Raw genomic sequence first — 15,804 nt, forward strand, 5'->3', positions numbered from 1 at the left:
AGGAGACACAACGCATGAACAGGTGACGGACGCCATCGATGAATTTGTGTCCGACAATCATGGATTAAAGAAATCCATTAAAATGGCTCTTCGCAAACACAAATATTTACTTGAATCTTACCTAGATAAGTCTGACAATGATGAAGACGAGGAGGAGGAAGACGAAGAGGAGGAGGAAGACTAACCGATGCGACATAATCACACCTCTGTATAACGAGAAACACTGTCTTTAAAAACTGAATTCATTCAAAATTTGACCTGCATCTACTTGAAGGAAAAAGCTACATCAAATGACATTTTTCATCTGAAATATGCAATAAATAAAAGTTGTAAACCTACAAAAATGTGTTATTTTTTATGACATGGGTATTACGAAGCAAACTCAAATAAGAAATGTAACGAATCCTCAGGTGGTAGGATCCAATACCCTGAAGTTATCAAGAGTGGTTCCTTGTACATTTCATCTGGAAGATAGACAACATAGGTGGTAGTGTGTGTGGTGTACAAGTGGTGGTATGGGGGTGTAAGGTGGTGATATGTGGTGTGTAAGTGGTGTTAATAAAATGTGGTTGGTAGTATGGTGAAACATGCAAACTAATAACGCTAGATCAATCTCTTTCATTAATATTAAGGAAAGAAATGCAATATTAAGGACCTATATAGTTAATAGAGTGAGTTATGTTAAAGAAACCCTAAGTCATGGAAACTGGTTTATCAATAGTGGTGAGTAGGTGTTATGTAGCGTATAGGTGGTAGTGTGTGGTGTACAAGTGGCGGTATGGGGTGTATAAGTGGTGATATGTTGTGTTAATAAAATGTGGGTGGTAATATGGTGGTGACACATGCAAACTAAAAACGGTAGATCAATCTCTTTCATTAATATTATCATGATAAGAAATGCAAAACTTAGGACCTATATAGGAAGTGGTGTGAGTAATGTTAAAGAAAATGTAAGTGATGGCATCTGGTGTGCCAGTAGTGGTGTACATGTGGTGGTATGTGGTGTTTGAGTGGTGGTATGTGGTGTATAGGTGGTGGTATGTGGTGTATAGGTGGTGGTATGTGGTGTATGGCTGATGGTATGTGGTGTTAATGGAAATGCCAGTGATAGTATGGTGACACATGCAAACTAAAAACGGTAGATCAATTTCTTTCATTAATATCGTTATGCTAAGAAATGTAAAACTTAGGACCTATATAGGTAGTGGTGTGAGTAATGTTAAAGAAGATGCAAGTGATGGCATCTGGTGTGCCAGTAGTGGTGTACATGTGATGGTATGTGGTGGTAAGTGGTGTATGAGTGGTGGTATGTGGTGTTAATGGAAATGTGAGTGGTAGTATGGTGGTGTTAATGGAAATGTGACCTGATTTGGAAGGACCTGCTACTACCATTGTAAATTCATGTTTCAATTGAAATGGCCCTAGTGTCTCGTAGGTATACATCTTGATAAATGACACGAGTTCTAGAGTATCATACATATTTATTTACAAGTAAAATCTTACAATTTATTTACAAATTTTAAAATACAGGCAAATTGTTGATTTAATAAATGTGTAAACTTTCAACCATTGTTCTTTAATTCTTTATTTGAAATCTAACAAAAAGGAATACACAAGGAATACACCAGGAATATCAACACGTTCACACGCTATCTCCCCAGATTTTCCCCACCTACCCAGCTTGACCTCCCCACCTGCCCAGCTTGACTACACCAGGTGGCCTGCTGGCCACCTGCCCAGCTTGACCGCACCCGGTGGCCTGCTGACCACCTGCTTGATCCCACGCTGACCCCTACACTCATGTCAATACCGCCACTCCAAACTGCACTCCGTTGAACCGGCCATCGGCCCGCATTCAAAACTGCACTCAGTTGAACCACCCATCTAGTCGGGTTATACTACTACTGAAGCATGCTTTTGAAAAATTTCATCTCTTTAAAGAGAAGTTGGAGGTATAGATAAATTTAAACAGATTATATAACTTTCTGAACCCAACCAAACAATTTCAAACAGTTTCATTAAATTCCTCCACATCAAAACTTCACCTTTGTAGGTAGCATCTTTTTCCCCGGCTTTGTCCCCCCCCCCCCCCCCCCCCCGATTTTGACAGTATGTTGTTTCACAAATGAAGAAAAAATAAATAGGGTAACATACTGAAAAAAAACTTGAATTATAATTCAACTCCTTTCAAATGCTGTTACTTTATTCTGGCTGGTATGGTATGAAAAGATTTTATGATCCCATCCAATGAATAAAAGTTACACCCCCCCCCCCCCCCCCGAAAACAACATTGTAAAAGACAAAATATTTTTTGAACAATTTTCCCCAAACATATAGCCTTTTTAAATCGAATGTGCTTTTAATCGAACTACATATGTTTAAGATAACTGAACTTGAATTTAGTTCTACACCTGGTACAATATACATTCATGTATCACATTAAATTTTAAAGCGAACGAGTCCGGTGAAGAAAAAAGTTTTGCCTCATTTGGGATGCATCTATGTGAAAGTTCGTACATTTACCGATATCCTGCGGATTAGTGTTGAAACTGAAGAGATACAGCAGGAAAGAAAGATTGAAACAAAACCAATGTTAACTACCGGGTAGGGTGAAGTTTACGACCAATAGTAAGAGGAATTAACAGATTAATTTCATAATATATGAAATAGCTAAAAAGCTAACAGAATTTATGCTTGAATGGAATTAAAAGTCATCTCATTATTAATCCAAATGTTAAGCTATACAAGTATTTAGTTTAAAAATTAACTGCCTATTTAGGATTGGAGTGCTGCGGTTACTAAGTCTCCTGTTAGATAAAAAATGATAAATCAAACAAAAGATGTTTTAAAACTTGTTGACTAAATAAGATCATGAATTATAATTGTTTTATACATATCACACTTCCTGTTGTAAGCACACACATACACGGTATTATGTGTAAATACATGTACAGTAAGTTAATGACGTTAAGCACACACATACACGGTATTATGAGTAAATACATGTACAGTAAGTTAATGTTGTAAGCACACACATACACGGTATTATGTGTAAATACATGTCCAGTAAGTTAATGTTGTAAGCACACACATACACGGTATTATGAGTAAATACATGTACAGTAAGTTAATGACGTTATACACGGTATTATGTGTAAATACATGTACAGTAAGTTAATGTTGTAAGCACACACATACACGGTATTATGAGTAAATACATGTACAGTAAGTTAATGTTGTAAGCACACACATACACGGTATTATGTGTAAATACATGTACAGTAAGTTAATGACGTTTTGCCACAGGGGATATAAACCACGTGTGTTCTTTTCATTCTCTACCCATAGGTGTCACTGCTCGCTAACACCTCTGTTAATGCCGAAATTTCGAAATTCTTGTAAAATGCCTTGTAAATTCTTATACTAACGTTTAACTAAATTCGCTTCATCAATTTATGATGCAAAATTTTAAGATAAAGTTGTTTTATTGCTTGGTAACAATTCCAAATTGTTGATTTTAATCAAAATGAATCATGACTCCCCCCCCCCCCCCCCCCCCCCCCGTTAATCATTCTAATTCTTAAATTCTGTTCCGTTTCGTTTTCCGTTCCGAGTTTTAGCAACACCCTGATGGCTGCAATCCCATAGGAAGATTTTGCTTTTACCGCATGTGAAATGTATACATGTACAGGTAACAAAAACAAAGACAATAAATTGATGAAATATGCGAGCTAGACTAGATTTTGCCTCTCGGCAACTTGACAATGTTACTCCAACCACCTCTTCAACCTTTCCCGCCATTTGTACAGTAGAAGTATTTTGCTTGGTTAAAAAATAGAGTTACATCATTTCAATGACAATGCAACAGGGAAAAGTCATTATGATCACCGGGCAAAAATCTAAAGAGATATCTCTGTAACTTAAAGAGATATCTCTTTTTACATCGATGGAGAGATATCTCTTTACGCTAGAGGGATATCTCTTTCTCTCTGAGAGATATCTCTCTAGCTTTGAGAGATATCTCTCAAAGAGAAAGATATATCTCCCAACCGTAAAGAGATATCTCATTTGTTTAAAGAGATATCTCCCTAGCGTAAAAAGATATCTCTCTAACTTACAGAGATATCTCTTTAACCAATAAAGATATCTCTCTTATTTAAAGAGATATATCTTATTTTACGAATAAATAGTAAAAGGGCTTGCCATACATATGTGTCATTTAAAATTAACATCTTGCAAGGCACATTTTATAGAAGTTTGAAGTACACCCATGAGCACAAACTCTTTTCATATGAAATGTGCAGCTGACTCTGAAGAGCAATTAGTACCGGTGTATTGTAGCACTGCAGCTACAAAGCTGAACACATCTAACAACAACACCATATCAATGAAATGCAGCATTATGTATCATACATTTACAGAGACATGGAACCATTGTTTTAAAACCACTTATCTAACTGGAGCAACTGCCAAAACAAAAAACAAACAAACAAAAAATTCTAAATCGATCAATATCAGCAAAAATCATTGACGCAAGCGTCAACGAACGACCGCAAATAATTGGTTTCATTTCACCGACCGTAGAAAATGTAAATTTTGCAAAAGCACAAAAACTTGTACCAAAGATGCAGATTAATTTCCTATTATATTGCCATGTGAATTTTTATTCCCTATTGTGACCTCATCTTACCCCCATGACCATGGTTTGAATACATTGGAATCTGCATTTCCTGGTGACGTTTGCATACTTTAACATGACTAATCGTGGCCCTGTTGGTCTTGAGAGGACGATTTTCCTCATATATTACCATGCAAAACTTTGATCCAGGCAAATATTTTAAAAGTTTTGTTCTAATGTATTCAAATATAAAACTTTGTTGCTACACTGTGACCCCAACCTACTCCCGGGTTATTTGAACAATATATACTACCCGAGGATGCTCGCAAATTAATATAACCCTCATTTCTAAGATATCTCTTGGCGTAATGTAAAACGCAACTTGTGTATGTTTGCCGAAAGCGATATCTTGTAATATTCCATACCGTGTCTCAAGAAAATTGAATTCAACACGATTTTTGTGAAACGTTTCCATAGCATACATAATTTCATGCAAGACAAGTTTGAAAATCATATACCCCCCGTGGTGCAAAATTGTAAAGGGATATACACATGCATCATCTAATTGATGGTAGTGTCAAAACAATTCAAGATATTGAGCGGACAGTATATTCCTATGTCTAGTTTGACCATGTGACCTCAAAATCAATATGGGTCATCTACTTCTTATGATGTACTAGTTTGATGTCTGTCAAGGAAAATGTTCTCAAGATATTGAAAGGACAGTATCTTCATATGTCCAGAGTGGATTGACCCTTGACCTGGCAATAGGGGTCCTCTTCTACACATCCAACCAACATAAGAAATGCTATTACGATCAAGTGAATGGTTCTCAATGTATTGAGCGGACAACATGTGGTCTACCATCCTACAGGTACCTACAGGTACAAAGGATTATACCCCTCTTCTTTAATATCTGTGAATATACAGAAAGTATATTAAAATTTTAACTTTATATCCTTGTTTAAGATGATGTTGAACATCTTAAAAGTACAATGTAATCCCTGACGAACATCGAAACGACTCTATTTGAAACAATGCTTTAAACCTTGATTCCATTGTCAAAGACAAACAAAATATATTTTGTAAAGAATCATTGGTACTATTAAAAGTACTTATAAAAGATATGTTTCTATCATGTTTTTAAAATAACATTAATCCCACACAAACGCATATTCACCTTCTTCTCCTATCCTCCTCGTGCCTGGTAGCACACAGAACCTCTACAGAGCATATCCATTCCCGTTGGCTGCTGCTGTTCTCGCTTCATTCCATGGCTGCCAGCCAGCATCTGTCCTCTTTTTTTCTACTGTGCGGCGCCATGTATAAATGTTGACTTTAATACATTTCTAAACGTTTGTATTTCAAACACTGTAACGGAGAAAATGTTCTGCTTTACTGGGCTGAAGATGCAAACATTTATTATATGAAAAATACGATCGATCTCATAATCCTATAAAAAGAATACAAATCGAGAATTGGACAAACACGGATCCCTGGAATCAGCTCCCTATTGACCAGTCACATTCGCCGTGAGTCCTCTATCTTGATTAGGTAAAACGAGTAATCTGTAGTCAAAATGAAAAGTATGAAAAGAATGGGCTAATAATTAATATGAAACATGTCATACAGCATTCCACTAATGTCACATTTGCAAATAAGATCGTTATAATGACTATAGAATTTACGAAATAATGACTTTCATGGAGATTGTTAAACCCTCTGTAACATCAACGTATTCGTCAGTAGCCTGCCTCGGTATATATATTCATACGCGGAGGATGCACTCGCACATCTATAAACAACATATGGAGGTGATAATGCACGCCGCAAACCACGCCTATTTCCCCCGTTCACTCTAAACGTCATATCCGTGGTTGTATGATAAAGAAAGTCTTCGACTTTTTAAATATTAATATATTCATGTATCAACCAATCCGGGAGCTCCCATAATATTTCTGGATGAAAAATACACAGTTACACAGCTGAATTTTTTTTACACCCTGTTATATATTATCATCTAAAGACATATTGTATGGACATAATGTTGCCCCAGAAAGTGGGATAAATCCTAGCATCACAGCACATGTACTCTGGAACAGATTTGGCCCTTCAACGGTCACCCCAGTTTGTGTATTGCAAGTACCAATCAAGAGGCTATGATAGAAATGACACAAGAAAAACACACAATCCATGTATATCTCTACACTATTGTACATGCATCCTAGTTTCTAGCTCGTTCAGCTACATCGGTGGATGTGTGGGATGTATACTGTAGGAATCGTTCAATGCTATTGCAAGTGCTTTCACTGTATGATCTGTTACATTTTACAACATTGAGGAGTTGTTTTTTTTTTTTTCAATGGGAGAGGACACATTCCACCTCCTCATTGATTCATTAGTCAAAATAAAAATTGGCGTATCAATTATATGTTTTACGAGCAACAGTTAATGTAGTATTTTCAAAATAGATGAAGGGTATATCCACAGCAATGAGAGAAATAAAGCCCCGGATGTTTATACCAGAGACTGTGTAGTACTGTACCCAAAGTAGAGCAGAGGTAGAAATGTCTAAATGTAAAACTTATACGGTACCAATTTTGATGCACCAGATGCGCATTTCGACAAATAATGTCTCTTCAGTGATGCTCAACCGAAATGTTTGAAATCCGAAATAACAATGAAGTTTTAGAGCTATTATAGCCAAAAACAGTGTGCCAAAAAAAGTGGAGTCAAATTCGACTAAGGATAAGAGCTATGCATGAGGGAGATAATCCTTAATTTTGAAATGAATTTCTAAATTTTATAACAGCAATTAAAATATACATCCGTAGATGTTACGTGCTTGTCCAGAATCACGATTGAAATTATTTCGAATTGAAAAAATATACCGTGGTAAGGGTATGTTTGAATTCACTGCAGATTTCATCAGCGTTTGGAATGAACTTTCAGATGTTGATGGGCATTTATATCTCAACTGGTATCCTCCTTCAATAATTGTTTTTTCACAATTCGAAAGAGAGTATTGGATGATAAGTTTTATACAAGTAAGTAAGTAAGTAAATGATTTATTATAGTGACATGTGTATTATACAGGTGTATGCGGAGAACAGGAATTTTGCAGTTTGTCTTGGAAAATTTAATAATAGAAATTTTGTTTTGTCTTAATCTGACATATTGATCACAGTGGGGTTAAATCCGATACTGGTAAAAATGATTGCTCTCAGATTTGAATAAGAGGAACAATGAAGTAAAAAGTGACATTCATCTTCTACACTATCTGAAGAACATAAAGTACACAGTCTATCCGATAACGCCATGTGGGTGTTCCAAGTTTTGTTTTAGAGTGAATTCCGATCAAAGAGTTCACTGTCTCAGTTTCGCTCGCATTTGTTAAAAACATTTTTTGAAAAATAAACAATGAAAAGTTATCTGACATTGCAACTGATTAAGATAGTAAAGGACTACTCCTGTATACTGAATTCAAAATTCTTATATTTTTGCGGTACACGATCATAAATTTACGTGATTTATTTATCATTTACACATGTACATTGTATAATGAAGAACGTTATTGGTTAAAATAACGTTTACTGGGTTTTTTTTTACTAGGTAACCTGTAACACGATAATTAATACGAACACAAAAATTCGAATCATTTTACTTGCTGTATTGAAATTACACGGTTTGCAATCTAATTCTGTACATCCAGGAAAATAACAGGAAATCTTAAAACTTGTAAACAGTTGGCTGGTATTTCCTGTGAAATATATGTACATGTTACTTTTGAGCTGACAATGAAGCTTCATTTGGTGGGATTGTATATGTTAGTTTTATCATATGATGAGGTGAAAGTTTTATTATCTTGCCTCTAATAAAAATCTTGAAATTTCATTGGCTGAAATCAATCCTATTTACAATAAAGGTAATATGCCTCTTACTAATCTAATATTGCTAATATGTCCCTTCCATCAAGAGAGAATAACATCAACATACCTTTACATGTAATTAATGTACACGTAAAATCATCGACAGGATAAATTCATTATGTAGAGATTTAGAGGGGTAATACAGAAATATATGGGGTCCTTGAATAAAAGCTCCCCCATATTGGGTTCGGCTTAATATTATACAATCATAGCATTTGATGAACCCAATACATGTTTTTATCGACTTTAACACAATTTAGATTTTTTTTTTTAGGTTTATATAATTCTTCGACAAATGCACTATCTCATTGATTATTATTTAATATAATATTGAAAACACCATTAAGGGTAAATATTTGGGGTACCGATTTTCTGATAACCCAAAATTTCGCGGGTTCAGGAATTCACAATGATTTATAACCAGTAAAATGTTGCAAAACTTAACCTCTATTTACAAGCAAAATTCAAATCTTCATTTGTGTTTTAGATTTGAGAATGCACATTTAATTATATACAGTTGTTGCATTTCTATAAATCTAACATCATCTTGAAGAATGTGTTCCCCTGTTTATATACATGTATTTTACACGTTCTTCAACATATTTTTCACATTTTAAAATTTCTTGAGTAAATGTCATCATTCAACTTTCATCAATACCAATGTTCTCCTACAATATCATATATTATATTTAAAGAGAGAAAACACTGTTACACAAGATCTAAATAATGAACGAAATTGTAAAACCAAAGTGTATATTCATGTTGAAAACAGGAAATTCAATAATTTGTGAACAGTTGACTGTCATTTCCTGGAACATGCAAAGGAAGTATACTACTCCCGTATCGCTTAAAATGATATTCACATGATTTATCAAAATATGAGAATTATCTATTTACATTTGTGAAATCTGTTCACGAAGAGATTAAAGTTGTGCATAACAGTATACATGTATTTGCTACACTGTAAAAGTAGGGAACATGAGCGCAAAGAATAAAATTCATGTGATTAATAAAAAGGCTTTCTTTGATTTATTACACGGAATATGAAGGTCGCAAACATTGTAGAAAAAATGCATATTCCGTGTGTTTGCAATTCTTTGTGCAATGTTTTCGACCTTCATCTTCAACAAACCAAAGAAAAACATTTTATCAACGTTACAGCTCAAAGTCAAATAAACCACGACTGGTCTCCATATTTGGTAATGATTTCCATGTTTGGTAATGATTTCCATTATTTGAACGAAGGTACAGGGAAATAGTCTAAGAAGGACAAACTCTAGACTCATAAAATAAACCATCGTATGAAATAGTAAAGCTTTATTTATAATAACACATTCATATAAAAGGTAAAGGTAAAAAAAACCACAAGATAACATTTTCCAACAATTTCAACAATGCCGCCAAATAGGTTGCAGACTTCGTGGAATGTGTACATATTCACGCGGACAGACGACATTAAAAACCGGATCTAACTAGACTGAAACAAAATGGGTCTTCAGAGCTGCAAATATTTCAATAAAAATGAAGCAAAATATACACAGTGAACGTTAAAATATGTTCCTATTACCATTGAGTCATTTGCAGTTAAATATTTCATGTGCATGTACGCAAATTTGCATTCTAATTTTGCCTTTGCTGAAATGATTATCAGTTACTTTTAAACATCATATTCATCACGAATTTTTTCAAGACTGAACCAATTATTTCCTATATGGTTCAGTGTTGAATCAATTAGTTAAAAATATAAACACTGTCTATCCACTGTCATTTAGAGATACAGTAAAATATCTGTATCTCGAATATGGTTTGTCTCGAATACCCCGCTTGAGTCGAAATCGACCGCCGGTCCCGGCCGTTTTCCCTATATAAATGATTTAAAAAACTTCTGATATCTCGAACACGGTAATCTCGAATACTCCGCTTATGTCGAAGTATTTTCAAGGTCCCATGCCCTAATTTCACCTGGCTTATCTCGAAGTGCAGTCAATTTTCCGGTCTGCTTACCATACCTGGCGTCGTTAAAACACACGTCTCCGCCCGCGGCTACATCAATTATAATTAATGACCGCTAATCCACGCTCGCCTTTTCCGAGTAGTCAAGGGTGGCCATAATTGTTTCAACAGCTCAGGTGATTAGTGAAGCCTTCCAACATTACGGATTAAGTCCACCGCCAATTATGAACCGACACGCCCGATTCCAGGGATGGTGTTTTGATTGATACACGCTATATCATTAACATGTGGGTTAGATAAACGCACAAAATTGTCGAAGTGAGCTTGAAGTTAATGCTCATAATAACGATAATGCATTTAATAATACACGCCTCATCATTAAAACTAGAACTTAGAAAACACGAAAATCTTCAAAGTGAACAGAAATTAAACACTTTGGATCACAACAACATATAAATAGAGACCCGTGAAATGTTCATCATTCGACAACATGTCTCAAGACAGTAAAGACAAGCTGCTAATCCCTGGCATTAAAAGAAAGTTAAAATCGCATACCATAGAAACTAAGATTCAAGCTATTGCAGATGTAGAGAAAGGAATTGACAGTAAGGCGGCCATCGCTAAAAAATACGAAATCCCTCCAAACACATTATCAACATGGATAAAAAATGCTGAATAAAATAGCATGCGTATTAGCTGTACTTAATAAGATATTGTATTTAATAAACATAAAAAGTTCTTTTTAAAAATCCGTCTTTTTTGTTTCTTACTTGATAGGTTCTTTCACTACAACACAATATCTACATCCTAGTCGGGCCTAGACATCAGTAAAGTAAGCATACAAATTGTACGATCATCTTAATTTTGAAACACATTGTGAATGTGATGTTTATAGATATGGAGAAAAAAACACCGAAATATTTGCCTTTGAAATTCCACAATATCAATCAACTTGCATTATAAGAAACGGCAACGGGGTTGTTGTTTATAATGCAAATCCCATACTATGCATCATATATCCCCCTTCAAAAAAAAATTCAAGATCGATTTTGGATATCTCGAACCCCCGGATATCTCGATGTTTTTTCGAAGTCCCTTGAACTTCGAGATAGAGATATTTTACTGTAGTTGATACATTTATGTAGGTTCTGAGAAAAGAACCTGCGTCTAATCAGAGTGCTGCATTGATAAAATAACAGCAAATACAGTGATGACCATCAAAGTTTTGATATTTATGCAAAACATCTACCTGCAGTTTTACAATGCGAGAATAGTTTTAAGAAACCAAAATTCTGCGTTAACGTTCACACTTTGTGTGGCAATCAAAGGACCGCACTTGTTCAATGATTAAGGACCGCACCTGTACAATGATTAAGGACTGTACCTGTGCAATGGTTAATTTTTTTCCACACACTCTCAACTTCAAATTCCTGAGGATGAGACGCCTTTCCGTCAGATAAACTTGGTTTATGAGCGGTAAACTTAGTTCACACAACCTTTATAACTATAGGTAAAGAACTTAAGACTTGTAAAGTTTAGGTTCCATCTGGAAATACATGTATAATGTTTAAATATGTAAACTATACTTGACGAAAGCTCATTCAGTGATACAACTGTAGCTACAGATCTGTTGCTCTCTGGGAAAATATTGGGACAGACCAGAGAGCTACAGATCCACTCCTTATAAAAACCTTCAACTTACAGCGCAGACAAATCTGCGTACAGTTGAGACATTTTTGCATTGCCGTCTCAAATTTTTTATATAAAACAAAATCCTTATACGTTTTTTCACCATACTTGTGTCCAAACTTATCTTCTAATATCCATTAAAGCCCCATCCGACCCGAAAATACATTTATCATCGATGATCTCTCGGAGACTCCCGTGGGGATCTGGGTTAGAATAGGTCCTTAGTACCCCTAGTTTGTCGTAAAAGGTGACCAAAATGGGGCGCAAAAAAAAAAAAAAAAAAAAAAAAAAGCACCGTGACCATAAGCGCCGACTCATAGGCCGAGATTATGATTTTGAAGCCCTTCACCGGCAATGGTGACGTCTTTATATGAGTAACAAATTCTCGAACGTCCCGCTATATTGTAAACTATAATAAACAATTGCTAATTTTAGTTTCGAATTGTTAATCACAATCTCCAGTATCGGCAATACCAGTTAAACTACGTTTCGTAGTTTTCATTTGTTGAATTATATTTATCAAGATTCATACTTTAGCTACAGTTAATGATACACGTAATTCAGATTCATAAACTGTATCCAACGACCGGAAACTATAACTAGCCTTTAAAACTGTAGTCTAGAGAGATTATATATATATATAATCAGCTTGGGCAATGTTAGAGTTATTAGTTTAACGTTGGAATCTATATACATCTTTCAATAAAAGATATCGTTAACAATAATTTCGACGCACGACTTGATAAGATCCGAATATGCAGATATCATTTAATTTGTCAGGTGAATAAGGTTGACAAAACGCATATTCTCGCAAGCGTCAAAAACTGGCCGAAAAACTATTTATTTTATTTATTCTATTTACATAAATTTGTATATTCTCTTCTTTGCAAGGAGACACAGGCCTTGAACTATATGAAATTGAATGGTCCTTCACTCCAAGATTGTTTGTGCCATGAAAATCATTCTGAATCGTTGTAATTCATACCCTCATGTATTTTCAAACATGAAATTTATTTTTTATATCTAATTTTACTTTAATTTCTGTCGAAATTCTCGGACGTTAAAATAGGCGTATTATATTTATACGTTTGGCGAAGGAACAGTCCCCACCTTCGTGTATGTTCACGCGGCGCCGGGTTTGAGAATCGGTTCACGGGTTGCGAAACGAGCGCTTTATAACCGCGATCCAGTGTTAAGTGCATATTAATCGAAGTACGCATACAGGCCAGAGTCTGAAAACTTGGAGCAACCTGACAGCAACAGCCGTGGCAAAACCAACCAATCAAAATCATTTAGAAAGAAAACTTCAAAATCACAGAGAGAAAAAAAAAACATTGGCCAAACTACACCATCATTACTGACTACACACAACACAAACTCAGCAACTACAAATCAATCTAATAACCCTCCAGTCAAACATCAAACAAGTTTGCGACTGTGTCAAACGGCAGGCCTGCACATGGCAGAGCAATGCACAGAACAATGAAACCGAGCAGCTTATATCACGGGTAGAGGTGAATGACGTCAGGGATGTGGTTTTTGAGAAAGGAAACAATTTCACAAATGTAAACAGCGTCCGGAAAAGAACTCCAAAGTTTGTGGTTTAGTAATAAATATAAATACTCTCTTCTTTGGGGACCAGTAAGCGTGCTTTGGTATAGCAAATTATCGTAATACGTTGCACAGATGGCTACCGCTGCTGCTGGAGGAGGAGGAGGAGGAGGAGGAGGTATCACCATGACAATAATTACGATCCTGTTAGAATGAATTTACCTCTGGAGACATTGCATGTATTGCTACTAGATAATAAAATCCATTGTATCAAATCTTTTCAGGTCACCATGGGCATGGTCATGGTCAAGGACAGAATCAGCATATCCAGCTGCTGAAAAATTTGTCCAAAAAACAGCTACAAGCGCTTTTGGTAATAGCACAACAACAAGCTGCAAATGACAATAACGCTGATCACGAGTTCTTTTGGGGTGTAATCATACACACAATCCAAGCTTTAATCAAGAGTAAATAAGGCAAGGAGTACGGGTAAGATGCCTACATTGATTGGAATTTCAAAACTTCACTTTCGATGAATGCAGGGGTTATGGAATATTAGTTAATGTAACATATTTTTTTTATTTTCAGATATGCCGGCGGATACTAATGAATTCTTCAAAAAACGACATTGGACCTCTCACTACCCAGAGCTTTCACTTCTTTCTATGTATCAATATAACATGTTTACATGATGAGTTGTATCCTGAGTTCTGATTACCGCACAGTAAACTAAATCTGAGTCAAAAATGTGTGTATTCAGATCCCACCCCCACCCCAAATCCATTGGTCAACAAACATCAAGAGACCTATGATACATGCACATAAAATTGTATCTTGGTTTGCTATGAATGTTAAATGTACACTCTAAAAATGGTGTTTAGATCCTAAACACAAAGTTAAACACATTTCTTGTGTACAGTTTTGAACGCGTTCTAAATCTAAACATGTTTAACACTTTCTGTGTTTAGGTTTTAAACATGTTTAACCCAATGTGTTTAGGTTTTGAATATGTTTAATTCTTTTAATGTTTAGGTGTAGAACATGTTTAACCCTTATTATGTTTAGGTTTTGAACATGTTTACCCTTATTGTGTTTAGGTTTTGAACACGTTTACCTCTTTTGTGTTTAGGTTTTGAACACGTTTAGTTCTCCTTGTATTTAGGTTTTGACTTTGTCTCAATTACAAAATGATTTGCTAACCTTCTATTTAAAACTCAATCCACAGCATTAAAGAGTCTTAAATAGTAGCTTTCTCTTCTATTATAGGAGAATAACATTGCAAAATCTACCAAGAATATCCCTTGCATTACAAACTGTGTCTATGGGATCCATGATGTTTCAAATCGAACAATGCGGGTAAAGTGATTTCCTACACACAAAGAACACCGGAAAACACTTATAAACAGATATATTCACAAATACACAGAACAACTTACAAGGGGTTAACAAATACAATAACTACACTGCTGCACTTTCTAAAACACGTCCGATTGCCTAGAGTTCGCGGGTAAGAGAGAGAGAAAATCACGTGCAGGCTCAGAGGACTCCGAGCCCGACCAGAAATACTAAAAATCCACCCCCCCAAAATCACTACACGGGTTTGGGCGGTTCTTCTCAAATTACATTGCAAGTCTATTTCTATATTCTAATTGCCGAAACAACACGGTTGACATTTCCGCGATACATGTTAAAGACAAAACCATTAAAAATCACTTATGCACATATAAGAAGTAAACTGTACATGGTTAAATATCACCCGGCAAGTACAACTTCAACAATTTTTTTGTCTTTGATATGCTAGTTTTCGCATAACAGGCACTGTCACATGTTGAATTAAAAAAAAAAGGGGGGGGGCATCAATTGCAACTGATGTTCTCTTTCACAAGATTTAAATGAATTTTGTTCCAATGCAAAGTAAGAGTGATGCATTGGTTTAAATTAACACTAAAGTGCCTTTAGTGTCTAATACCAGAGACAATGAATTACACTATTTTTTTTAAATTCAATATGTATGTGTCCAGACCTGTTCAAGTTGAAATGGAATTCCAGATAAAATTTTCTGGA

At 35.4% G+C, this 15,804-nt stretch overlaps 1 long non-coding RNA gene across 1 annotated transcript; it reads left to right on the forward strand.

Moving 5' to 3' along the window:
* Positions 1–13,952: 13,952 nt before the first annotated feature.
* Positions 13,953–14,487, forward strand: LOC125681073 (uncharacterized). Its single transcript, XR_007372144.2, has 2 exons — positions 13,953–14,229; positions 14,329–14,487. It is a non-coding gene; the product is annotated as an uncharacterized LOC125681073 (long non-coding RNA).
* The last annotated feature ends 1,317 nt before the right edge of the window (positions 14,488–15,804 follow it).

This window comes from Ostrea edulis, chromosome 2, assembly GCF_947568905.1.
Source record: "Ostrea edulis chromosome 2, xbOstEdul1.1, whole genome shotgun sequence".
NCBI lineage: Eukaryota > Metazoa > Mollusca > Bivalvia > Ostreida > Ostreidae > Ostrea > Ostrea edulis.